At 37.4% G+C, this 27,740-nt stretch overlaps 1 protein-coding gene across 34 annotated transcripts in view; it reads right to left on the bottom strand.

Annotated features, from left to right (window-relative positions):
* The window catches only part of ARVCF (ARVCF delta catenin family member), a 277,795-nt gene that overhangs the window by 215,068 nt on the left and 34,987 nt on the right, over positions 1–27,740 (bottom strand). The window contains exon 1 of one of the 34 annotated variants that reach the window (XM_072024633.1): positions 22,416–22,498. The exons of the other annotated variants lie outside the window; for them this stretch is intronic. The gene's annotated coding sequence lies outside the window, so the exon portion shown is untranslated. Of the gene's footprint in view, positions 1–22,415; positions 22,499–27,740 lie in introns of those variants that run through there. 34 annotated transcript variants of the gene reach the window in all.

Consider the following 27,740-nt stretch of genomic DNA (forward strand, 5'->3'; position numbering starts at 1 on the left):
TCAAATACATTTCCAGGATACGTTTAGCAATAATAAAAGCATTGTTGTAGTACCCCAATGCTCCACAAGTAGGATTGAGCACTTCCACAATAAAGGCTGCTGACAACTGCTCGAAGTATACTACCAAGAAGAGTAAAGGAAGGAGTCAACTATGGGTGGATTCCAGAAATAAAAGTGTGGGGACTTATTTAAACCCATTTTTAAAAAGACAATTGCAAGAAATCCCATCAAAAGCTCCAAATTGCACCTTGTTGCTAATGCTCTCTTCTCATAAAGCCTATTTCTACATTTGCCACTGAGAAATAAAGAACTCCAAGGCACAGAGATATACCTGCAGCCCCTGCACACTGTGCTGTTTCCTAGAGGGCCTCCGCCCATGCTAAGGCCCTGGAAGCCATACAGCCACAACCACGAACCCATGCTGAAGCTTTATCAGCTGCACTCAGGAAGTTGCACGAGCAAGGCTCTGTGCCACGCTAAGCACGGCTGCAGAGACTCCAGTCAGGAACTGGTCCCACCCAGCTGGCTTTGCCAAGGCAGCACCATGCAGGCTTTAAGAAGCCTCCGCAGCAAGCAGTATGCTGCTAATGTTATAGATTATGACCATGCACAAAACAAGCTACAAATAAAAGCCATGTTAAATTTGAGTCCCATGCTTGTTTCAGTAGAACATCAGTATATGTTAATGTCAAGCTCTGCTGGAAATGCAGGAAAATCACAAGCCCTTCTGACAAGCAGAAGAAAGCAGAGACTTGGCCCTGCAAAGAGGTTCTGAATATGCACGTGTCATGGGGCTCTGCGAGGAAGCAAGGGGTCAGTGCAGGGAGATCTCTTCTCAGAAGAGATGTCCAAAATGGTATGGAAAAATTATGAGAATGAAAAAAACAATTCGAAGCAAGGTAACTTAATTGAACGATAATGTTCTTCGATTTGTATTTGTGTTCCAGAGAATCCAAACGTAACTTGTGATGTGGAAAGCACAAGAAGACACTGTCTTGTTAAGCAATGTGATCACAGCAAGCTCATACTTCAGGCAGCACCACCTGATCTGGAAATGAAGTAGAGCTGGAGATTTCCACTACTGATACCAGCTTTTGCTCTATGCAAAACTATTACCAATGGTATCAGGAAGACAAGTGAGTAAGAGATTGCCTACCCCTGTAAAAGGACTGAGGGTACTGGCAGAGAAAGCTCTGTGAGGATTATTTACAAAATTCATGCCTGTCCCCCATTGTAATACTCTAAGTTTAAAGCCCCTCCTGGATTTTTTTATGCATTTCTGCATAAAATATGTAGAGAAAAGTGATCATATACTGGAAAGATAGCAATGCTTTTTTTTTTTTTTTTTTTTGAGGGAACTGTTTATTAGTCAGTACAGTAACTGACATGCATTATATACCACTGCCCATTTACCTTTCTAACTACAATACTCCAACCACTTATAAAAAACAGTAAGAATTAGGTAAGCAAAATTGTTAATATTCCAATGATTATATTAGCTGAAGTCATTCTCATCTCCACAAAGATGGCAAAGATTGGAAAGGAGGGTGTTATCACCAAACAAAAGTAAGGTTTTAAACATTTCTTATTTTATATGCTGATTAAACTCTAATTGCAATTAATTTTTACAGTAGTGATTAAAGTTTGGATTTTTATAAGCCAAGAATTCTCACACCACAGGTCACAGTCACTCAATGAATTGCATGATAAGTACCTTAAGTGATTATGCCCATAGTATTTTTAAAGGTACTCATGAGATTTATTAGAATAATATAATTTGAATCCCTTTAAAATGTTCAGTGACTGAAATGTTTTAGATTTTGAAAAGAAGTAAATTAATTTAACATGTATGCATATATTTGCACACAATATATATATATTACATATTTCTCCTATTCATAAACAGTCTAGTGAGACAACGTTAAATAATATTTTTTATCAAATCATTAAGTAATCAGGTATTTGCATGAAATCAAGATTTCAACATAAACCTTTAAAAAAAATTCATGATTACTGATTTAAAAATTAAATGTTCCAGGAAGAAATTAGACTGTTTGCCAGAAAAATATTTTCATAATTACAATTTTTCCAATGGCTCTTTGGTCACTAGAATCTCAATGCTGCACTTCACCTACACATGTACTCCGGGTTGCCTTACAGCGTGCAGCACCTCAGCCACCAATCCTGCCATAAGGAGCATAGAGGACTTTGTCCCCCAGTTGACTTGGGATGATTAAAAAAAAGGAGAGAATAAAAACCACAACACTACCCATGACGAATCCAATACTACGTTTCCATTAATGTTGCTTGATATTAGTAATGACAGTATAATAGTCTGGACCACAACTGTAGGGAGCTAAGAATTCAGCAAGTGCTGTAGGCAAGTCCAGGAATGGGTAGCAGCCTTTTCAAATTAGACAACAGGCTAAATCTTGTTTGAAAGGGCTCTTTACACATGTTAAAAATCTGTGCCTAATATCTGTGATACATTTCAGCAGTAGTCCTTGAACTAGTGCATCTGGTTTAGATGTAGTACACTGGAAAGCTAAGATCATTTTCAAGAACAGAATTTCCGCATCTGGTTCACAGAGCTGTCACATTCAGCTGGATCTCATGCTGTAGTACTTAGCACTGGAGATCTGAGGTTCACAACCTATCGCAAGCTAAACAAGAGGAAGAGAAACACTATTTGAAACAAATCCTAATTTAAAAAACCTGCATAGTCAATTTTTCATTTGATGTCTTTACATGTTTACGTTAAAATGGTGTGTGAAGGTTTCAAAGTACCAGTAGAATTAAATAAAAAATAAAACATTATTTTAAAAAAGTCTTCAAGCTGAATCGACATCAGAACCTTCCAGGCCTTGTACCAGCCTTATTTAACAACCACATTGAGAAACTGAAGAAAAATCTCAGAGCCACAAGCTCAGTAGCTATAGCAACATGCTTAGCTTCTCAGAAGAAAAATTTTCTTCTGCTGGTTCAAATAGAATAACCTGCCCTAAAATAGATGTAAAATAGCTGTCATTGCACATGTGTAGTTTCGGATCCAGAACACAACCACAAAAATCAAGCTTTTTTTTTTTTCCCCAATGCACAGTGCTCCCTTCTACACAAGTCAAAATGCTACCCTACAGGCAGGGGGTGAGAACTGAGTTTGATTTCCTTACTCTGTGTTTTAAAAGCTAAATGCTCTATCTCAAAGCTTAGTTGTGCCTTTTAACAAATTAGACTTCAGTGGAAATCATTATCTGTTTCCCCCCCTCCTTGTTACAATTCAAAGGCGGCATCTGTTAAAGAGCAAAAATGAACCATTTTCCCCTCATTACACAGAAAGTAAAAAGTCATCCCAAGTTCACATTGCTTCAGAAGGTAATTTCTGTTCATCAGAACAATTTGGTAAGTGTTCATCCCTTCACATCCATTTTTGCAGTCTGATTTCCTCAAATATTTAAATTTAATTTGGCTTGTAACCATTAAGTATGACCATGTTACAGAAACGTTGTGTTTCTTTAAGGTAGCATTCCATGTCAGTACTGCTAGAAGTATTCTTTGGGCTGCGTATTTGTTATACTGTGGGAACATATATTCTTTGTAAGGCATTACACCACAAAAGCCAAACCAGCAGTTCAGTTCCCAGAACACGCATGTGCTGTGGATCTGACCCATACTCCGGAGTCCAGGAGAAGCTCTCCTGCTCCAGCTCTCCCCTCTGCAGGAGAAAAGCAGGTAGCTGGCCTCTGCCCTCTCTCAAATAGACGTTTCAGAGAGCAGCTGAAGCTCCATGGGAAGGCTACCAACAGCAGCTGCATCCTAAATCATTACATGGCTGACAACTGGCCTAAACTGCACCACTGGGTGCCTTGCTGCAAATAGGCTGGCTTGTATCAGCCTGGCCCTCAGTTCTTTTGCTAACATAAAGAGCAACTAGTTCCGAATTATTTAAGTGCCGTACATGGGGAGAAGAACAGCCACAGGCACATCATCAGCAACCACCTCTGGAGTGCAGCTGTTCTTTATGATCTACAACAAAAGCTGTATTGCCTCCTCCTAAGGACCCCTTCTCTCCTCCTTTGCCTTGCTTAGCAGCGTGCTTCACACAACTCCAGACCTGAAAGACTTTCTCTGGTAGCTTTTGGTGAACAATGCTGTCTGGGTTTGTTTGTTTGGAATTTTATTTTCACCTCACTGTGCTACAATTAAGACTGGAGGAAAGTTTAGAGAGCGAGATGGCACACACATTAACTCGGTCCCTTGCAGTGCAAAATTAAGTCAATTAACAAGAAAGTATTAATATTGCAAGCCAGTAGGTATTTGTTCAAAGTGAATGCTGATAAATGCAGATTTAAGTGTTTTCAATAAGTAGTCAGCAAAATTTGTCCTATTTTCACAATGCAAAAAACATTTAAGAGTCATTTTTGTTAACAAGGTTAATACACACTTTCTGCTATATACAACAGTAGCATTGAAATCAAAAGATAAAAAGGCAGAATGTGATTAAAAAGGCTTTTCTAAGTGTTTTTTTTTTCAGAGCTTGGAGGTGGTATGTGTTATACTACTTATATAAGTAGCCTCATATGATTCCTTGGCTTTTGCAGGACAAACCCTGCAACCAAATCTGCTTTTGGACAACTTCAAGCATTAGTACTGTACTTAAACCTTCTTGACTACACGTCAAATAAGACGGATTTAATTTCAGCAGTGAGCAAATGCAGGAAGTAACTTCATTTCCCACTCATAATCTGAGCTGTATTTTTGGCAATTTTTGAAGTTCCCTTCTCTTTATAAGAAGCATTAGGATTCAGTGACCGGCTCTTTGGAAAAATTGTGGGTGGGTTTCCAGTTAAAAACATGAATCATTTCAAAGCATTTGAGTTTACCTTACACTGCAGTTTTTCCAGGGGGGGTGAGAAAAGCAGATTTTTAAGACAAAGCTATGGATCCATAATACTAAATGGTTTCAAATAAACTGTAGTGATATTTCAGCTGAATTAAAGGTGCACAGATATAAAGCTTTTATGGTCCTTAAGAACCTTTGTGTCCAGAATTCATATGAACTTCAGCAGGTCATGATTTGGCTCTTCAGTTTTCTGTAAGCAGCTTTATAGGAAACAAATTAATTCTAGGAAACACAGGAGCACTGGTGAAAAAAAAATATTAATCTTGATCAAATGCATTTTTCCATCCCTCACTTAACACCTCTCAATCAACGTCAGAAATATTGCAATTGATCTAATTTGGTGTCAGTCACTCCAACTATTATTCAAAGATTTCACTCAGATATACTGCTCAAGTGGGAATCTTGGCAAGGGAGACTTTTTCTTATGCTTATGATCAATTTTAATATCCATAATACACAGAGAATAAATATATATCTTGTTCTCTTTTTAACAGCTTTTTTTTTTTCTAGTGTATCTGTTGTAAATAACATTTTTCTCCCTGATTAAAAGGAATAGAATCAACTATCAGAATGCAAAGAGACTGCCACATAACCTAAGAGATACCAATATTTCATGAACTGCTAAGCTCAGCTTCCGGGACTAGAGAAGTTTTGGTTAAGAGTGGAGAAGAGCGGAGGACATGGTTGAAAACTCCAATCACATTCTTCTAGGAGTACACTGAATTTGTCAGCTGGAGAAAACATCTCTTTAACCATAAACAAGCAAAACTAGTCTGAAGGAAAAATAACCAAGTTATTAAGCCAGGTTTAATAACTCAACCTCTATATTCTTCAGTACATGTTTAAGCAAAAGATAAATTCACAGAGAGTGAACTGACCACTGTTACTTAGTGCCTTTCCAAAGTAAGATCTTATGAAGGTATTGAGCAATACTGGATCTGTAGCATTGACAAGAAAATGCAGCACACCAAATAAAGACAAGTTATACCAGCAGAACTGAGCATTGAATTTTTAGAATTAGTTATCACATGGGGACAAGTGCAGACCATAAGGAAAGCTCTAGAGAAACTTACACTAAGCAAGACCCTTTTTTCAAATAAGCTCTTTAATTTATGATATTTTGGGGACAGAAAAAAACTGCCATCCTACTCAAGATGTATAAACACTGTCGTGGCCTGCATTGGGTCATACTGGAAACCATCAGGGAAGCTGCGCTGGGTCAGGTCTGTGTAGGTAGACCCTCGAAGATTAACACCACCCCAATTACAGTGCTTTCACCCTGTCTCTCCTATTCTTAATTGCTCCATGAATCAGACACAGACCTAGTTGGTTATCTGTGTTAGCAGGTAAGGAATAGTCAGCAGACAGTTGTACTGCATCAGAAATGCTTAAGACACAGGCCCAACTGCTGTACAGGCATTAAGGAGGAAAGAGACAAATGAATTGATCTCTTGTGTAACACTTAACAAGTTTGACTGTAGTTACTAAATCATGCTGTAGTTTAAACTGTCATATCCAAAGTAAAAACAGCACACACTCATTATTTTAATAATCATAAGGATGTGTGAGGTTGGAACAGCACCACTGCAGCAGCTGACAGAAGGATAAAGCCAAGACTGAAAGTGATTCCTCTCCACATAACTCCACTGACTCACCTTAACAGATGCCTCTCATAGTAGAGTCTCTCAAATCAGAGCTTCTCCACAAACCTTTTCTGTGGCAACGAAGTATTTTTGTCCATTTTTCATCTGTTTCTAACAACTGCTAGGTCTAACAATCTAATGCACGCCCGTGATACAATCAAAGCTACACTGACCTGTGGCATGGTGACAAAGGCTAGCAACTAGCTTCCTGAGCCAGCTTCACCATCAAGGACAGCGCGAAATGCACCTGAAGCACTAAAAACCTAAGTCTCTCTCAATGTTTCTCTTGAGCTTCTTAACAGCTGGTCTTATTAAAGCATGAGAATCTTCAGTACTGAAGAATGACCATGAATCTCTACCTCAAAACCACAGTAGACAAGCTCTGAATCTCACTGTTTAGCCCTTCTCTAAGCCACTGTTGGAACAGGTGTCAAGGAAAAGTATTCCAGAGGAGCTGACAAATAATACAGCATGGCTACATTCAGCAGTCCAGCTTTTGCCTTCCTTCAGCCCACGTGCTATCTGAGGTCGTGACACGCTTTCAGCTGGGAGAAAAGACAAGACCAACCTGGTATTCCTGAAAGACTGATTCATGTTTCAGAGTCAGGCCCCAACTAAGTACACATCAATAGGGGGTCAAAGACATACAGACCTGTAAAAGGAAATCAACAAGTCTTAAGAGCATTGTGTGAAAAAATTTAAGTTTTATAAGTGAAGGTACTGTTTCTGTGAGTCTAATAATTTGGAATTGACTGTTTTCTTTACAGTACCAGTTTTACAACAAAAACTTCAATTACGTGAGCAAAAATGCAACTTCTTTGCAGATCCAATGGATATGTCGATAAAGATATTAATGGCAGCAAAACGAGAATGACAGGCTTAGGTACATTTGACATGACATGCTTTTTTTTTTTTTTTTTTTTTTTTACAAGTTGGGAAAAAATAAGGCCAGTCTTATAAATAGAGGGTACAATGAACTCCGTATCAAGACAGCTTAATTTTCTACATATTTTTTCAGAATACCTAGTCTGATTAAAATCTTCACAATTAAAAAATGTTATTTTCTGCAAGACTTAATCTGTTTATCACTTAAACGTGATCTCTTGTTAAAAATTTGACAGATAACCAGGTCCTGTAATTTTACAATCTTTACTAACACATTCCACAGCCAAAGACAAATTATCCTATTCTTCATGTTAAAAATAGTCACGATATTAATCTTCTGATTGTGCTACACCACAGATCTCACTAATGACCTTGCTATTAGTACAATAATGTCAGTCCTCTGATTTCCTCCTTGCTGAGAGTGCATCTGCGTCAACTTCTTCTTTTATTCTAAATATATTGCTGAGCAGCAAAATAAGAGGATGGTCTTACCCCTCTACAAGCTAATAGTCAAAGACTCCAAGGCAGTTACTCAAATGTCTAGACAGAACTTCTACTAGGGACATGCTGTATGGAATTAAATTTTCAGCAAATCAACATGAGGCATTGGTTCTACTTTCATCAGTTCCTCTCTAGTTTTTATCCTTGCTGTAGACAAGGACTTGGCACAGTCTTCTCTTCCTCTTAAGTATGGCCCTCTCTATTAGCCTAGCAGATGCATCTTTGTAATAAATCAGCTTGCCTTGTTACTCTTACTTGTTTCATTTTAATCATTTTTTCCACCAAAATGAACAGCGTAAAAGTTTAGATCAAAAGAGCAACCGCAAATTTCCCATTCTCCTGTGGAATACCATTCGTCTTCATGAAGTTTTTCATTAAAAATGCTATTGAAAGCATTTTAAAATGTTTTCCTAGATCATTTACCTTGGATTCATAGACAAGGAACAGTTGCAAAATTCAGTCCAGAAACCACTGCTCTCAAGACCAGTACCTACCAAAATCTGAGATTTTAAGAAAATTATTCTAAATGATGAAACAAAAACGGGTTTTGGTTTACATTTCATGTGGAAACTTCTATTACAGACTTCAAAAGCCTATGTATGATCTGACTTGATCATATACTGTCCTTAATGATATCACAGCACAGAACCAAAAAGGTCTTTGCATCTAGCATATGGTGCGCTCTCATTCAAGTTGCTTAAAGGAAGGACTTGATATATGATTTTTATGACTCTGCATGTTTCTCAAGAGCATGCACTTTTAATTAGTTTACTGAATAGGCATTATGACTACTGTGTAACTCCTCTCAATAATGACTGACCAAATAAATCTTAACAGCTGAATTGGCAAATCAGTCACCTTATGTCAACAGCCTTGTGCCAATCAAATACAGCACTATGCTGGGAGCAAGGATTATTAGCCATCTTTGCTGTCACTATACACCTGAGGACAGCTACGTAACTTGTCTGAAACCATCAGGCAAGATTTACACTCAGCCGACAAGAACAAAAAGGACCTAAACATCATAGCTGTCATCAGATAAATGAGAAGTGTCCAATGTGTCTGGAAGAAAGCAAACAACAAAAAAATCTCCTTTTGAAACACAGGCATAAAATCTGTAATCGTAAAAGTTTACTGTAAAGTAGCCAGCAAGCCTTAAGAAAGCAATTTTGAATTTTGACATAGCGATTTCAAAGACCACCATCTTTCTGCAAATGGGCATAGTTAAAGGGATTTGTTGGTTCTCGGCTGTGCTGAATGGATGAGTTCCACTGTACTGCTGTCATCCTACCAATTAAATTAAAGCATCTTGCCTCTGGCACAGTAGACCATTACGATATTCGTGACAAAATGTGAACTGTTTCTGCAACATTATGTAAAAAGGTTTTAGCAAGGATGTGTCAGTCTCACACAAAAACTTAGCACCAGAACAAACTTTTGCATTTTAGCCTACTGTGGCAAAGAGTTAATACTATTCTGCAAAAAGCCACAAAACTGAAAAATAATCCATTTTAAATAGCCTTTATGTCAGAAGTAGACAAAGCCAAAAATTGTTTTCATCTAAAAATGTCTTTCAGATTCTGTAAGTAGCATGCTATGTACTTAAGTTACAGTACCTGTCATATCCAGAGCTCATATTTTAATATTCATGGGATTCCTTACTTTTAGTCCCATGGTATTACCTTGAAGGCAGATAGAGTAAAACACAGAAGAATCTTGAATAAAACCTTCTCTGCAGGCAGAAGTTAGTACCATCACTTCATCTGTGGTGCGAAAACAATATGCTATGTCCTACAGAGAAGATATAGATGTTGAGCCAATGCCATGGATCTCAGTTTATGGGAAAACGAAAGCTCAGCACAGAACTGTGACTAGTTCTGTGAATTTAGTGAAATCACGTAGGAGAGTAAGCAATACCTTCACTGTAAGTATGGAGATGGATATCCGATATAATAAAACACTGAAACAGAAAGATAAAAAGAACAGGAACTTAAGCAGTGTGCTAGGAAACAAATTGTTTTCCTGAGAAAATATACTACAAAAATACACATATTTCCCAAGCTATATATTCATTGCTGTCATTCTTTAATAAATACATTCTTAGCAGGACTTGCAAGAAGATGGCCACTTCACATAAGGACTTAAAGGCTTTAGGCATTTGTGTCTGAAAGTGAAGCAAAAGAGAGGAGTATCCCAAGCTTACATTCTTTTTAGTACTTAAAGAATCAAACCAACAACTGTAATAAAGGAAGTTTAGCTTATTTTTTTTTCTTTTTTAAGCATCATAAAACTATACTTCAGATCGGTAAACTTTCAGCAGAGTTACACAGAAGAAAGGACAACTAGCTATAAGACACACCTGCTAAGGAATGGAAAATATTTTTGAAGCAATCAGCTAGAGTTTCTGGAATGTGGCTTGGATAATTCACCTTCAGATTAATGAATGTGCCACAATGAAGATGTCACTGCAGCAAGACACCTAAGTGACTCTCCCAGGGTACAATCAAATTTCACTGGCTTATGCCTACACAGAGTATACATTTACATCCCTACAACTCACACATTACTGAAGAATTGCAATGATTGTAAGCTTACAGAGCCATCTCCAAGATCCTTACTTGTCAGTGTTACAGAGAGAAAACCCTGATTTTGATTGCAGGCTGGATATGACATGCATGACTTGTACCCTGGGTGCTACTGACACTCTGCCTGAACTAGCTACCTGCTTCTTAACAACTATATTCTCTAAATCAAATGCAGCCAGGTATTTGAGGTCAGCTCTCCATTTCAAAAAATAACTATCTGCTTAAGCAGCTGAGTAGCTTGACTTTGTACTACCTCTTCCAAACTGTTTTATAATTACAAGATGAAGAAAAAGGAAGAGATGCGTCAAAAAAATGTCATTAGTGCTATTCAAGCAACGCATCTGGGTAACGATAATTACTTCAGAAATAATAATTCAAGTCTGGAGAATCAGTGTCCCGCTCTAGAAGTGCTGCAAAATCAGAAATTTCAATATTGCTTACTTACAAAAGGGAAAGCCATTTATGATTTGTGTTTGTACAAGAAATACTTTCAAACTTTATAGCTTTTCCCAAGTACTTCAGACACAAGCCTTTATAAAAGCCTTGAGTCCAAAAGCAGTGACTAAGGATGAAGGTTTAAATCTTCATTACCATTTCCTCAGCAGCAGACACAACACTGGTGTGATACCACTGCTGTTCTAACTACAAGCGCAAAGCACAGCACTGGATGGGTTGCTGCAGGAAAGTTAACATCCCAGCCAGACCCAGTACACCTGCCTGCTAAAACTTGACATATCTTTTATCCTACTACTACTTTCCTGTAATTTAGAAGTGTTGTGATTGTATTTTTCTACAATCAAGCCCCCCAAAGAAGAGATTCATTTTCCTAAGTGTCCTGAAATCCACACTGAGCTGGCCAACAAGAATCCCCAAACAGCCAATAGGAGAAATGTAAACTTTCCAGCCCGAATGTTCTGTCAAGAAAGCCATCAAAATAGCTCAAAGCACAGCCTATTATTTGGTATTTGACAACTCGGACATCATTCTCAGTATACGAACAGCTTGTACTGCAAGAAAACATCTACCTGGGCAGCTCAACTTCATCCTAGCTAATGGTTTCGGACTCTGCAGAACAATCAAACATATCAGAAAAAGTCAAATGTAATGTTTAATAAATAAATAAATTTAAAGCAGACTGTATACTTAATTTCCAGTAAATAAAGTTAATTTTACTTGCAATCTTTATTTTTGGTCAGTAGAAACCATCAGTTCAGAAGACCTGAAATGAAAGTTAAGTTTATTCAGCTTGCTAAAGCACTGCTGGAAAGAAAAGCAGCTCTGCTATAATCACCATGGCTGACCACCCGCAAAATCCACACAACTTGCAGCAAAGCCATATTGAATTTTGCTATCAGATTGTTCTGCATGTTTTTAGGTTAGAAGTAGCTGAATTACTTTTCTGGGATGAGAAGACACAGATAAGTGAGCAGGTTCTAACGCAGAGGCTTGGAGCTCCTTATCACACTTGCATACACTTGCTCCCTCTATACAAATCAAAATGAAACCATGTCAGTACAACACTAATATAGATTGTTCATCGTCAGCACTGCTTAATGATTCCACTTCAGTGCTGGCTGTCGGCCATCAAGCCACAATGGAAAACACGCTAAACATTTATATTCTAGTAATACTATTTTGTTCTTTTTTTATTTGTGAAGCACAAACATCTAACTAATTGCAGCTGTAATACACAACAACAATGAAAGAGACAATTTACGGAGACAATTTACCCTATAAATTCCTCAGCTTATTTGCAAGGAAACTGGAATGAATGCTTGCAGTTACTTTTTCCAAAAACAGTAAGTTGCATCATGTAAGTTCTGTACTTAAAAAAAAAAAAAAAAAACATGTTCAGTTTTAATTTTTAATTAATTCATTGTTCATTGGCTTAAATTGTCTTTCCAGAAAAAACTATATAGATAAAAAGCATAAGAAAAATATTATTGATTGAGTTGAGGGTAACTTTTGATCTTTTCTGTAAAAAAGAACATGCTTTATTGTTATTTTCCACCATGCACTAGGAAAGCCAAAGCTTTAGTAAAATCAAAACCCTTTGTTTTCCTATCTCCTATCCTATAAAAACCTAATTTATTTCAATACTTCACATCCTGTCCTTTTTCTAGACAAGGGGAATGCCAAAATACTACATGCAAACATGGGTATCTGCACACTCACCCAAGCCTTGGGCTGGCAGGCATATCCCCCAACTTCTGCTGCTCGGTTAGCACAGAGACAGGCCCGTGGCAGTAAGGACCCTACCTTCTCTCTCGTTGCTACCTCCCAACACAATACGGATGAGTACAGTGGAAGAGAGCACAGGAGGAGAGACTGACCGGTCACTGTTCTCAAGCAGCATGCAGCAGCACAGCCTCCTACCAGCACCACGGTCCAGACCAGTGTGTTCCTTCCCAGCTGTGTTGCTCCCGGAGGGTGACCTGCCTTCCTTTTTGCGAGTGAGGAGCAGAAACCCAGCGCTGCAGGGGCACCTCCACAGCACCCTCCCTGCCAGTGACTCACTGCCACGCAGCAAGGACACGTGCCATGAGGAGCTGGCTCTTCCAGCATCTTGCGCCCAGAAACGTTGCTGGCACAGAACACAGGGTAGAGGAGTGCTCTCAAGGTGAAATTACTTGCACGGCTTGGTTGTGCGGAGAGGGAAGGGAAGGCCTAATTGCTGGTGCAAACACACCCTCAGGCTTTGTTCCTAGCACCTTGCCATGAGCAAGAGCACGTCCTGTATAGCAAGTAATTAATACCCTAAGGGAAACGGCAGTGAATTCCACCCCAGCTCTGCACTGCATTTCCCTCATTAACACCAACTTCCACTGAATTTCAGTGAGTGGGTAAGTAGTCCCAATATTCCCACGCTTGTTTGGAACCAAAAGGCAATGACAAATTCACACTTATTCCTGGTGGGGTATAATTATAAATTGCCCAGATAAACTAAGATTCAGGTCACCTAACCAAAACAAGCTTTCGGACTCCAGCATTATGGATCTTCCTGCCCTGAAGAGTTACAGAAAACCAAATGTAATCTTTTATTTGAATTAAGTTTCACAGAAAACATCTGAAATGCTCCTATCTGCACTGGATTACAGCTGCTTCCAAAACCAAGGAACAGTTTGACATGAGTGCAATCATATCAAATCACTAACAATGAATACAGACACTGTGCAGGATGGGAGGGGAAATAAATGAAAAGCCCTAATCTGATCTTTACGGGTTCAAGAAATTTTCTGAGAATCCTAAATCCCATTAAGACAAAAAACAACCCAACATCTTTTTTGCAGCTTTACCTCTTTTGTATAACACATAAGACATGACTAGCCTCAGACTAATTTGCACCATGAAACAACAAATACTACACTTAATTATACAGGTTGACACAGCCATTCTTGGGGTAGATTTGGTCCACTAAAAATATACAAAGGTTAAAGCCATAAACAGATACCAGGCTTTTACTAAAGACAAAGCATCTGCAGATTTCTGAACAACATATGTTTATAACCTGCTCCCTCAGTTAAAGCATAACATACACTTGCTTAATTACAGATCAAATTGTAAATTAAATGTATTTGCCATGAAGTCACGTAAGGTATGATATAACTGAAATATTTTTAAGCTTTATACTACTTAGCTGCATTGCTGGTTAGAAATTTTGTTTGAAAATGGTCAACAAAACCCAAAAGAATGCCTGCAAAGTGTGTGTAATTATATGTCCTGTTTAAAAATATCACCTCCACTCCAGCTGTGAGCACATTCGATGCATTTATTTCATAACAAATCCCTGAGTTCTATTACATAACAAATCCCTGAATCCCAATCACATTAGCTACATGCTATGCATATTTTTCCACATAACTGCACACTTGACATTTGCAAAAACCTGGCTGAACATTTTTCTTATATCCCTATTTATTTAAAAATACATAATGCCTATTAACATACACATTATCATTAATTTTTAAAAATATATTTCTCACTTTCCTCACTCCCTGTTTAAAATACCTGATTTAAACTACTTTTTTTTTTTATATCTGGTGTGTAGATCATCTCATTTACATTCATATACATACATACACATATGCATATATGTGATTAATGCATTCCTGAGAAAATTAAAAAACAAAATAATCTTAGTCTATTTTGACTTATGAATGTACTGAAACACTGAGCCAATTTATATAAATATATATATAATAGGCAAATATATATACCTATAGACTTTTACCGTGGGAAAAAAATACTACTATAAATGAACAGTACAAAACCCAATCATTTAGTTTCACTCTGTACAGCTAAAACATATTGCTGTCTTCCAAATGGCATTTGGTCCATGAATTTAATGTCGCTGAATGTGACTTAAGTTAGGCACACTCCAAGTAAGTGCATGTTCATAAAAATACTACATTTAGAGACAAGAAAGTTTCAGAACATTTGTGTGTATACTCTTACCATACATCAGACTTCGTGAGCAAAATGTTTTGTGCATGATTTTTAAGTTGCATAGCCATAGCTTCCAGAACAGCAAAGATCTGCAAAAACTGCATTAATTTCACCTCTAATTCATACCTGCGTGTGAATCTGCCACCCACTCTAAACAAGGCAAGATGTAATCTTTTTTGGTGGCACTTTCACTGCAGTCTGTGATCGCATACTATCGTATGCACAAGTGGGTAGTAAAATAACTCTCAGGTTTATTGCAGGTGTGTTTTCTTTAGACTACTTTGGGAACTGTGAAATTTTAAGTTAAAAAAAAAGTTTCATATAATTCATTGTTGTGCATTTTTTCAAAAGAAAATGCTGAATGAGTATTATGGGCAGCTGTAATAAAAGATATCATGACCCAATAGAGTTGTACCAGGAGGCTTTACTAGAACTTTACAGTAATGAGCCATCCAAACTAGATGTATGAATATATTTCCTAAAAGGAAAGAGATTTACGTATCACCCATAGGAGAACAATATGCAGCCCTTTTCCTCTGGCCACTTCTTTTTTATGATTGTCCTATTGTTTTGTCCATTCCTGTTTAAGGTGGGCATGTATCTGTATTCTCATTAAACACAGTGGTGGCCAGCTACAAAACCAAAGTGGAACTGGTCTTTGGTCTGAAAGGCATGCTGAATAAAGACAGATGATTGTGCAACAGAGCCATACAATTCACCTAATACAAGGAGAATAATTCTCACTAATGACCCGGCTTTCTTACCACGCTTCTGAGGAAAGGTTTAATGGTTTAGTTGTAGAAAGGTCTACCATTAAGAAGATTTCATTACTTTTAGGCAACATCACATCATATGAGAAAAATCATAAATAATTAAAATTAAATTACATTTGTGAAGATAAATAGACCATAGAATATTATGTGATGCTGTGTCCTTGATTATTTATGGTGTTAGCTCACTTGCTTTCTGCGAGTCCATGCATCAAACCCTTGTGCAATTTGTCAGACAAGGGGTTTGTACTCAACAGAAGCTAGCAGTACCCTTTTGCATCTTATGACTTGTCTTTTCAGAGTCTGATACCATGACCCCAAAATCTAAACTTTAATTTTGATTTAAGGGCAAGCCCAGATTCTCAATAGCAGCCGGGACAGGAATATGTACTGGCAATATTTTAAGATGATTAAAAATAGGTTTTGGAAATAAAGTCATAACATATAATGCTGTCATCATGGTACTGGCTTCAGTAACATCACAGGCACTACAAAATTGGAACTCATAAATCACACCATAGCTTACTGCATAATCATCCTGTCATGCATCAAAATCTCATAATGTAAACTTAGGCCATAACTTCGAGTGCTGCAGCAAGTCCCTTCTACCAGCAGACAACACGACCTTCGTATCAGGGTTAGAAAATGATCTGCCAGACACACAAAAGAATTTTTAAAGCAGGTTGCTATGAACGGAACACTGTAAAACTGGATAGTAAACCATGCACAAACACTACTTTTACATCATCATTAGGATGGCATTTCTTATTCAGTAGGACAGATTAATATTGATGTACTTATTTTTCCTCTGAAATAGAAGAATAAATACATGCATGCATTCTGGAAAAAAAAATAATAAAAGGAGGAAGAACAGCTTGTTAATTACAGGCCAATAGATTCCATTAAGTACATACAATTAAACAATTTTGGAAGTTAAGTTGTGTATTGCTACATAAAAGAGTCAAACCTATTCTCAAACAAAATTAAGTTCCTTGAACTGTAACATTAATGGCTGCAGTCTCGATAACAGCCTTATGTCTGTTTGTTGTTGATACCGTTATATATATAACCACTCACCTTTTCAAAACAGTTAACAGATACGGAGGGTTCAAATCAGGAAGCTACTGACCATCTATTTGAAGTGAGTAAACTTCTTCGGTTCTGTAACTTATTGCACCATGCCCGAGCATTCAAGGACTGGTTCTTTTCTTCTCTTTGCTTATCCCCACCCCACAGATAGCACATTCAACTGAGGCATAAAATAAAGCTGAAAATGCCTACAATTCAGTGAAGGAGTAGAAACAGATAGAGCACAATTTGGCTGCCATGAAACTCCCATACAAAAGACCTGCTTGACTTAAAATACAAACTACCCACTGTTAAACTTCAGGAAAGTTTCAGTCCTAACCTCATAACTTTAACAGAGTCAGTACAATTTAAGCACGATTTAATTCTAAGATCTGCTTAATTGCAGACAGCTTCACAGGAGTGGAAGATCAGTAATTTAATACCACCTTTTAAAAAAAGACAAGTTGTCCCTGCCAAAAAGACTTTTAAGTCACTGCATAAGAGAGAATTCAAAAAGAGAAAAACAGAACCAAAAAACAATACTAGAAGCAAACCTCTCTTCTACTTCAGTGTGACAACAGTGAAAGACCAAAAAAGCAGTTATATTCTTAACATGGTACTCTTTCAAGGTCTTCACAGTTTATTTTTATGTAAATTCACATAGAAAACAAAACTAAGCCCTAGGGTATACACAGGGGAAAAAAGGAAAAGCCTAAACTAAATCTCAGAAATTTAAAATGCATGTAATACCTGAAGACTGACTGCCAGCCCTAGCTGGTAGTGAGTACAGCAAGAAAAATAATAAAGCAATTGGATGTTAAATTTGTATTGATTATAAGTGTTTTTCCAAATACCTTAGCTACCAAATATAAATTGTATTTATTCATATGTATTACTTTTTAGGATGCACAGATCCTGTTAATTGTCCTATTCTCTGCAAAGATAGCATTTTAAGCTAAGTTAAAGGAAGATTGCTGCCCAGTGAGTTAACTTTAAAACCAGCCTGTAGCTGAACTGCTCTCCTTTGAGTCTAAACCACAAACCCTCCGAAGCAAGTTGTTTAGAAGCCAAACCTACCAGCACAATCCTCATATGATTTTAACGGTACACAAAGAACAGGAAAAAATTGCCTCACAAATGCTAACAGGATACATAAACTGCCTAAGGTAAAAACATGATAAGCATTTATTTATATATTATATGTTATTACCACGAGGGGACAAAAAAAAAAAAATACAAGTTTAAACTGATGAAACAAGCTACTAAGTTTAAGAATACCTCATCCACTTTAGAAAAGCAGCCTTTCAGAGCCGGTGATGAGGGGAGACAGGCATACAATAGCTGCTAAACAATAGTAAAAAGGAACTATAGCTTTAGGGCACAATACAGAGACTATATTTTGAGTTCAAACTCGGAACGTGTAAACTGCAGATGGAACGTAGTCAGCATCAACAGGCTTAACACTCTTGCTGGTATATCAAGTTCCAACAGAGAATTATGATGAAAACAGTATTTATTATATACTGCCTCCAAAGATGAGGATTGTCAGTATTCTACAAACTTGAATTCGTCGTTTGTTTTTTTTTTTTTAACATTATTAAAGGAGGCAGTTAGCTGTCACTGCCATCCCTCTTCACCTTTTTATTCTGTTTAAAAAAAGTGTCATTAAAGGCTCATACAGCACAAATGAATTGTGTAATGCTGCAGGAAATCAATAGAAGAGCTAGGCATAGAACACAGACCTCCTGGCACTAAACCCTTTATCTCACCCATTAGACCATGCTTCTGATTTCAGCAAGTTTCATTTTGTACTCCTAGCTGGACATTGAGCTTTAAATTGAAGTCCAAACCATATGTGTATTCCTTGAGCATTTAGGTTCCTCCAAGGCATATTCCAAAGCTGACAAGCATACTGGAAGAACAGAAGGTTAGCAGGGTGGACCCATACTACGGGAGCTCACGGGTGGACTGAATACAGAAAATGCAACAACTCAAAAATGCCTGCACAGCAGTTCAGCCATTGCAAAGAGAAATCACCTTGGAATACACGTAATACAAGCAGAATCACCCCTTCCAGGATCCAAACTAACATTTAGAAAAGAGGAAAATAAATAAGAGACAGACTTAACTAGCCCATCTATCATTTCTTAAATACACCATCACAGATATTCCCTGTTACATCTCTGGTTCTGGGAGCATCCCATACCAACTGTCCCAGGAGTTTCTGGGGCACAGATTCTTAGCCAGAGCTTGCAGGTGTTCTCAGATCACTAAACTATATGCTAGGCTCTTGCCACAAGCTACCAACACTTCACATAACTGGTTAAGAAGACGTGCTGTAAAGACTTCATCAGAGGTGTTTAGTGCCATAGCTGAATAGCTGCAGTTAATTCCCCCTGAATCACTTTTTCATCAAGACAAAGACACATTAAACTCTGTCCAGTCCTGTTTTTTCTGATACCTTTGGTGACTTACAAGTGCCTGAGGTTCTAACATTTTAATTGGGTAACCATCAGACATCATCCAGAAGACTCCACTTAAAATACCTTGAATATATAGCAGTAAGTGGACAAGAAAGCTGGACTAGCAGCTTTTCTTGTTCTCTCTATTCTCTTTACTAAAGGAGAGCAGGTCAGGGCCTGAGTACTATTACGCACAGCATTATAAAATGTAAATGTCTGCTCTAATAAAGCCTTTTCTATAAGAGGATTTTAGCTACCCACATAGGGTAGCAGAAATTGCAGCAGGCATAGCTTGTCCTTGCTTGGAACTAGATAAAACTCTCCCATGCCACACTAATGTAAAGCTGGAGTCTCAAAGTAGATGTGGCTGGATTTTATCTTAAAACAAATTAAATTAACAAATTCTGAGCTTATCCCATCTTGTGCATTTGCAATAATCTTGTAGATCCAGCTGTTCTATTAGGTGCCATTTACACATAGCAAGGGTTGTTTACAATCAATCTTCAATAGAAAACCTCTGCTCAGTTAAACCATCCTGGCTTCTCTTTTCTTGATAAAAACATGAGAAAAAGCTGGGACCAAACATGAGAGTTCTGGCAGGTTTGGATTTCTGTTATATTTCTTTGTTTGAAGAGTAAGCCAATTTCCTTCAAAAACATGTGAAAGATAAATGGCGCATCAGCAAAAATATTTTGATTTTTCCATGTCTTTAACCCTGCATATCTTTCTTTGGACAGCAGGTTGCATTACCCACAAAAATCAAAACTTTGAAAGACAAAAATTTTATTACTGTCACTTCTCCAGAAAAATCTATACTAGGATCAGTAAAGGGCTCTTTATTTCTGAGCTGGGGGAAGATGGAAAAAAACAAGAGGAGGATTGATCACACAGCAAAAAGCAGTCAGGCATAAAAACATTCTCTGAGAAAAATTAAGTACATGCAGTCTTAGGATCTTATTGGTTTGGTAGATTGGGGGTGTCATGGTAGAAAACTAAAGAGTTTCTCAAGTTTTAGAGCAAGAAAGAATTATTATTGCCTGAAATTTGAGGATTATTCTCCCTAAGAATCTGTCAATTAGCATAACTTTGAACCCAGCAAAACTCTTTCTGACTACCAGATGTAACTATGGCAACAAGATCCAGGAACCTACAATAAATATGATACAGTGTCAATAACCCAGTCTTTTTCATGTAAATAGATAAAGCTCAAGGAAGAAAGAAGACCATTTCCAGTGCTTTAGATTAAATTTTTAGACCTCTTCCATGATCGGAACATTAGCACATTCCAGTGACTACTAAAATAAAGAAAAAAACATCAGGAACACAATCTTTTACCTCTCATTAAAAGAACACACACACATCTAGAATTTAAGAGAAAACAAGGCCACATTTGTAAGGCTCGTTTCCATCAAACCTGTGAAATTCTATAAACAGATATATTCTCCACTAAATTTTGTAAATAGGTTTGAAATTGTTTCAGAACACCAACTCAGTTTAATAACTGAGGTCTTTCTAGTGGGATATTTAAGTCAATCATAGAAATGAAATAAACAGAACAGAAAGCTTTCAAGTCTCTTAACTGGCTACATCTCCCAGTTGCACCTGTAAAGATATGGCATTTTCATATATGGGAAGGTTGTCAGGGCTTTCGTGCAAACAGCACAAGTGTTGATGGAGCATAAAGCCCAGTTTCTGTCAAGGACACTTTTCCCAGCATTTACAATAATAAATCACTGCCTTCCTGTTCCATTCAGCATAGTTTAGGAACTTCATATTGAAGTATAACGCTCTTCTGTCCCCGCAATTTAGAAGTGTCCAATGTAGGTATTTAGAAATGCATCATTTCTGATGATGAAACAAATGCAATATAGCCCAGAGTATATTTGGATCTTGGAAAACTTAGAAAAACAATCATATAAACACACACACACACAAAATGTCCTCTGACTAGGAAGATATCACATGTATTAAGACCATGGGTATTGCAACCTGTTGTCAAAAAGTGAAACCCTAGACTAGGAAACAGAATGAAGTTACAGGATTAAACCAACAAAAGGGACCGGCGTAAAGCTAGAAAGTAATGAGGAAGCTGGAATGAAACAGACGGGGAAGAGTCTTAAAGAAAAGTAAAAACGGAATGTAAAAACGGAATATAAAAACTCACAAAGAAAAGGGACTGATGACAGAATGACAAATCCTAGACAAGATGCAGAAATGACACCAGGGAAATGAAAGCCCATTATAAACATGAGCACTCTGAGCTAGAAAGCTATAAAGTCACTGCCTACCCAAAGGATCCTAATCCAAATGCCATTTCTGCCTCCCTAGCTCTCTCTCTCTCTCTCTCCAGTTGCATCCAACTATGAATAGCTGACTACTCCCTCCGATCCTACTATAAATAGCTGGAAGCCACAGTGCTGAATTGCAGCAAGAGCTCCAGACTCATGCTGGCCTGGGGTAACTGAAAGAAGACAAAGCTGATTTCATCTCCATATAGATGGGTCTGCAGGAGGATAGACAGACAGTCACTTCTCACCCTCATGTAGATCGCAAAGATTTACTAAGGCATCTTTGCATCCACCAAAGTTGTAGCAGGGGCCATTAGAGTTGTGTATTGCCTCCAACTAATTGCTGCGCTATTTTCCCCTTAGGTCAAATATTCCCTTAGGGTATGGACATTCTGCATGCAAGTTAAAGCATGCTGAATATGCTGCCTTAATGTTAACCATACATTCATGATGCATGGTCTCAGAGGCAGTACAAAAGGATAGGCACTAGAAAGAAAAAAATAATTAAAACTTCACAACATTTCCTCAAAAGAGCCTAAGATTAGATGGAAAAGTAGACTCATTTATTGAAATAAATACAGTTAACATTTATAAATTTCTTGCTATTCAATGACCTATTTTCTTACATAACATTATGAATAACTGAAAGCACATTTGTACTCATGTTCTGCCAATGTGCCACTACACCCTGTCCATGACCTCATGAGAACTCCCAGTCTAAGCTGCTTCAGCTTCACACCATACTTGGCCTGAAAGCAAATTGGCTTGAGAATTCGGGTGTCATTCTGCCCATCGATTCAACAGCAGCTACCCAGTACTGCATTCAAAGTCAACCTTCTCCAATACAAGAGACCAAAGGAGACTTACCTTAGAAGCAAGATGTTAAGACGTTTTTCTCAACTTGTGTCCTGACACTCAAATCTAGCCTTCAGTTAACTCAAACCTACTATTTGAAGCATGCTAGGAAATTTCATTTACTTATCTTGCAACAGCAGCAACAGAAGAAACTGAGAGTGCCTGGGCCAGAAACACTAGCAGTAAGCATTTGCCTGATATGCAAGAGGTGTGATTTACAGTCTCAGTGCTGAATCAGGTTTCCCACATCCTGGGCAATCAGTACGTTTTTGGATACAAGGGAAAAGGATGCATCATTTTCTCCATTTTGTACATCTAAATGTAGTATTTTTCATATCTGAAACTATTCAACATTTTTTGCAAATTCCAGAACCTACAAAACCTCATTTTTAAGAGATCTTTTTCTTTGCCAAAAACATTCCATGAACTGTTGTGTAGTAGCAACATCCTGCATATTAAGCATTGTTTCTGCCCAACATTTCACTTGTGGATGACATGTCTACATCTACAGGAATGAGAGCTACAAACTCAGCTGTTTCAGGACATGCTGCGCTTTCCAGGAAGAAATGACAAAGCAGAAAAATATGGAAGCTGTTTAACTAGCAAGAAAAGCCAATTTTTGTATGGAGGAAGAAGGAGGAACTGTGACAAAACTGGACACCAATTGAAGGCTTCCTGCTTTTGCCCAGATGCTAAAGCACTAGCACTTTTTTTTTTTAAACTTGCTCATGGGAATTTGGAATTCCCTCACAACTTTAAATTTGAGTGTCACTACATGAATACAAATAGTAAAAACAAAGAAAAAAAAGTGCATTTCTGAATAACCTACGAATGGAATACTCACTGGATTCTGTAAAAAATACCTAAGTCCCACAGCAAACACCTCGACTCCTGAATTGACCGTTAAATTATAAAACAATTGTGCTCCTAACTTTTTTAAGGTAATAGCTTTATTACCCAAATAAGTTCTCTATTCTGCACAAGACCAAATGATTCATCCAAGGTCACAGTCTATGTCTCTTGACATCAGATTGTGCTGTAATTGTGACAGTTAGCACTTCTAAATTTAAAAGGTGACCCATGCCAGCAGAAACTCAGAACTAGGAGTTTCAGCCTTACTGAAGGACAAGAGAGATCGTAGCTCACTGGTAGGCATTGGGAGTCAGAAGCATCTTATACGTGGTTCTGTTAAAGAGCTGTGAGTCCCACAGCCCAGTCCCGCCCCATTTCATTCAAAACCTGCCTGCCTGCCACAGGATTGAAGCTCCACAATACTCTGACACATCTGCTAAACACTATTACGTCTTGAAGAACTTGCAGATCCTTCCGATCCTTTCTCCAGTGCAGCACATCGAAACAAAAGGGCTATTTCCAGTGAGCAGTAACAAATACAAACTTAGATCTAAAAACTGTTCCATGGTCATTTCAGGTTTTTATTCATGATGCTCAAACTAATTATTTATTCCTTAACTGCAGTGTTCAGGACAACAAAGAATACAGTTTTCCTTCAATGAATTGCTACTTCTGCTTATTTTTTTAAAGAATACACTTCAACAGCCTACTATGTAGCTTACGAACAGTTAAGGCAAGTACTATCAGGTTTTGCCAAATTGGATATTGAATTTTTTAATAATTTACTGTAGCTTTTAGTACCACAGTTAAAAATAGCTCTCTCGTGAGCTTTCAGTCCATGTCAGAGCCTGTGGTAATTATCCTCAGCATCCAAATCATTACATTAAAAAACAAATAACCAGACTGAGCAGATGCAAAGCCAAGTTTTAATCTTTGGGAGTAACATTTCTCACTTTCATGCAAGTTCCTGCATATATATTGAAGGTCACTGGAACACAGCTAGTTAATTAGAGATACTGATAAAATTAAGAAGGTATGTGTGCAAAAAGTGAGAAAAAGAGCCATCTCTAAGCCCCTCTTTCCACATGAAGGATTTTAAATCACGTCCTTTGCTTTTCTTTATAATCCCTTCTGTTTTTTCCCTCTACACTACCCCCACCTACATACAATCACTATGGAAAATAAGCTCATTATAGTGCAGCATGGGTAAGCTATTGCCAGTCAGAAATGAATCAATTGATCCAAAGCTTCATATTAGTGCCTGCCATTTGCATCACAAGGCAACTGTGATGGCATTCCCTGCAGACAGCAACCTATACTGAGAAGAGACCCAGATTTGTCTTGATGAGTTTATGCTACCAGAACAAATGTTTTTCCCATCTTCCAAGTGATCTTGCCAGGGTTCCCTGCTACATCATGTTAATCTCAATTACTATGAGTGATATCATAGTGTATTCTTTCATTTCTACATTAAAGGTAGTTATATAAGAAATGTGGTTGAGGACTCTATAATCATAAAAAAGTCAAACTAATCAGCATCGATACACTTCTGTTCTCTCCAGTGTCAGTACATTTACCACCAGTTTTGAATTATTTTAGCTGTGTCTATACTGGCAATACTGACAAGCAGCCTCTTTTCATTTCTTCGTATTTAATTTTGTCAGGGAATTTGGACATGACTCAGCTGAAGTCAATAGAAGGACAAAATTAATAGGATTTTGTCTCAAGTTTGTCATATAAGATTTATGTTGCCATAACAAAGATTTATGCAGTAATAAAATTGTTCTATTATTAAAGTTTCTACAGAGTATCAGAAACAGGGATTACACAAATCATCCCATATGGAGGAAACACAAAAGACACCTACACAACCATTTCTAGATGGCAAGTATTTTAATACAATTTGTAGTTTTAAACAAGCAATACCCTTCTCGTTTATTGTGTTTCCATGCATCATTCTGTTTAAATCAAGAAAAATCTGGACCTTGACTTCTTAGCAAATTGAATGTATTGATCTTGTCTTATGTAAAAAGTACCTGGAAAGAGGAAAAAAGTAGTCACAAGTGACAATGAAAATTAAATCAATATAAATAATTTCAATCTGTTAAAAATACTTTTCTATAGTCTTTAAAATTCTCTAACAGATTGTGTGGATCTATATTTACACCCCAAAGGCTTCCAAAGTGGTTCACAAATTATATTTTTAGTACATCTTTGCATATCTGCTCCCATTTAAATAAATGCTGTTTCAGACCTTGGCAAAGTCAAATGGTAGAAATATAAGGAGAGGTTTCAGACCATTGAGAAAATGTCTTTAAGGAAAGTTAAAACATCTTTACCAGTCTTAAAAACTACCCCTATATATAGGCTCATTTCAAAAATAAAGTCATATAATTCATTGGACACTTCTTCAACCAACAGACACAGATTCAGGCCCGAAGTTAATACAAAGGCTCACATTTGACAAAAATCTGCCTGAGGTATATTCTGTTCCATCACCATGTTTATATGGAAAGTTTAGATCTTTGTCCTTCTTCAGACTCTCTGGTGTTACAGAAGAAAGCCAGCAATCCTGCCTTAAATAACCTCAACGTACCAGACTACACAAACAAAAAAAAAAAACATACTTGAGTAAGAAAAACAGATCCTTTTATCCTTCTGTGAATTTATTGCAGAGATACACAATTCCAAGTTTAAAACTGTCCCAAACATCCTCTGACCCCACGTAGAGACAGTGATTTTTATGACAGGGTTCACTATTATGGTCAAGGCATATACTGCTCTCTAGCACGTTTCCTATTGAGAATTAGTAAGAAGGACTGCAATCCAGGAAGGAACAAGTATAAGGGGCAAAGGAGACCAAAATTCTTTCAATTCCACTGCAGTGGTTACCCAGCCTCTAGAAATTGTTGAACCTCTTGAAGACAGCCCAAAGAAAAGATTCCCAGATTAAGAATTAATTAAGAGAAATGGGATTAAGAGAAACGGGAGGGGAGCCAGCTAATTGAAGACAAGCTTTATGTACCAAACGTTCTCTTCAGTAACTCACAAAGCATGAAATTGCCTCATACGTCATTTGGCTTTGGTATCAACCAAGTCTAATTTGCCAATTCCAGAGAAAAACAAATCAATGTTTACAAAAGTGGCAAACGTAATGCATTTATTTCGTGGACTTAGGGATTAGAATACGTAATTGCTTTCTTTAGGTAGAACACTTCAAACACCATTTTAACAAGCTTTTTTTTTTTTTCCCCCAGGCAGTTATGTAATTTGCTCCCTTCCCAGAGCCCCATGTATGATACCCTGTACTATCCTTCCCACTTCATGTTTCAAGTCACACACATAATCCTGCTTGTCTAATTCCTACACAAACTCCACATACAGAAATCCTGGAGTAACAGACACTGAAGGAAAAAAGTACCCTCATCACATCATTTTGGCTGATCACACTGCAGCACAACTACTACATTGCATCAACTAAACTAACTCATAAACCAACACAAATATTTAGACCAAACTTTCCTGTGTATGCTTAGCTTCTTAACATGAGTGCTCTACTTCTAGTGATTGATTCTACCATCAAAGCATCAAGGAGGAAATAACATCAGCAAAAGCACTGAAGAAAAAAAAGAAAACACTAAGTAGTGACCAAATGTGATATGTGGCAACAAGCAATACCATCTTTGTAGCATTTCCCAAAGATGGTGACGTTAAATATTCTGAACACAATTCTACCCAGTGTTAAAATGGGTTTCTACTCTGTGAAGTGTCTAAAAATTGCATGGGAATTCTTATTTACTGCTTAAAGTTGCCAAAACAAATTTTCCATATATGCAAGTCAAAAGATTGGTTATTAGTTAACTTAAATTCCATCTAGAGTTACGTCAAAGCCATTTCTGATCCACATACTATCATTCTAAATATTACATACGTATGTTTTATATCCATAAAATATCCATATAAAGTAAAGTATCCAGCAAAAACATGCTTTCTTAAATAAACATCTTTAACAGTTTAGAGGAGAAGTATCAAGTTATTGCCACAGAAAAAGTCTGCTCATCTTCTCTTTCAAAAATACTGATTTTATAATAGAACAAATGGTTCCTTAACCTAAAAGCTATGATCTTGAACCTAAAACACATTCATCGTGCTTCTCTTGCCTTCTGCTTAGTGTGCAGGCTGTGCTTGCTATGATTTGCAGAACAGGTATTCATTCTGTTTCACGCATACGGTATTAATTATTATCAATGCAAACAAACTTTAAGAAGCCCCCTCAAATGACATTTATTATGGCATACAACTCAAAATACTCACTGCACAGTGACAGACCTTAGTTCAACCAGTGCATGCTTAGACTTGATAATCTTAAAAATCTTTTCCAGCCTAAATGATGCTATGATTCTGTGGTCAACTTGTGTTAGGTGGATGATTGGACTTGACCTTAAAGGCCTTTTCCAGCCTAAAACCTAAATGATTCCAAGGCTC

Source organism: Anas platyrhynchos, chromosome 16 (assembly GCF_047663525.1).
Source record: "Anas platyrhynchos isolate ZD024472 breed Pekin duck chromosome 16, IASCAAS_PekinDuck_T2T, whole genome shotgun sequence".
Lineage (NCBI taxonomy): Eukaryota > Metazoa > Chordata > Aves > Anseriformes > Anatidae > Anas > Anas platyrhynchos.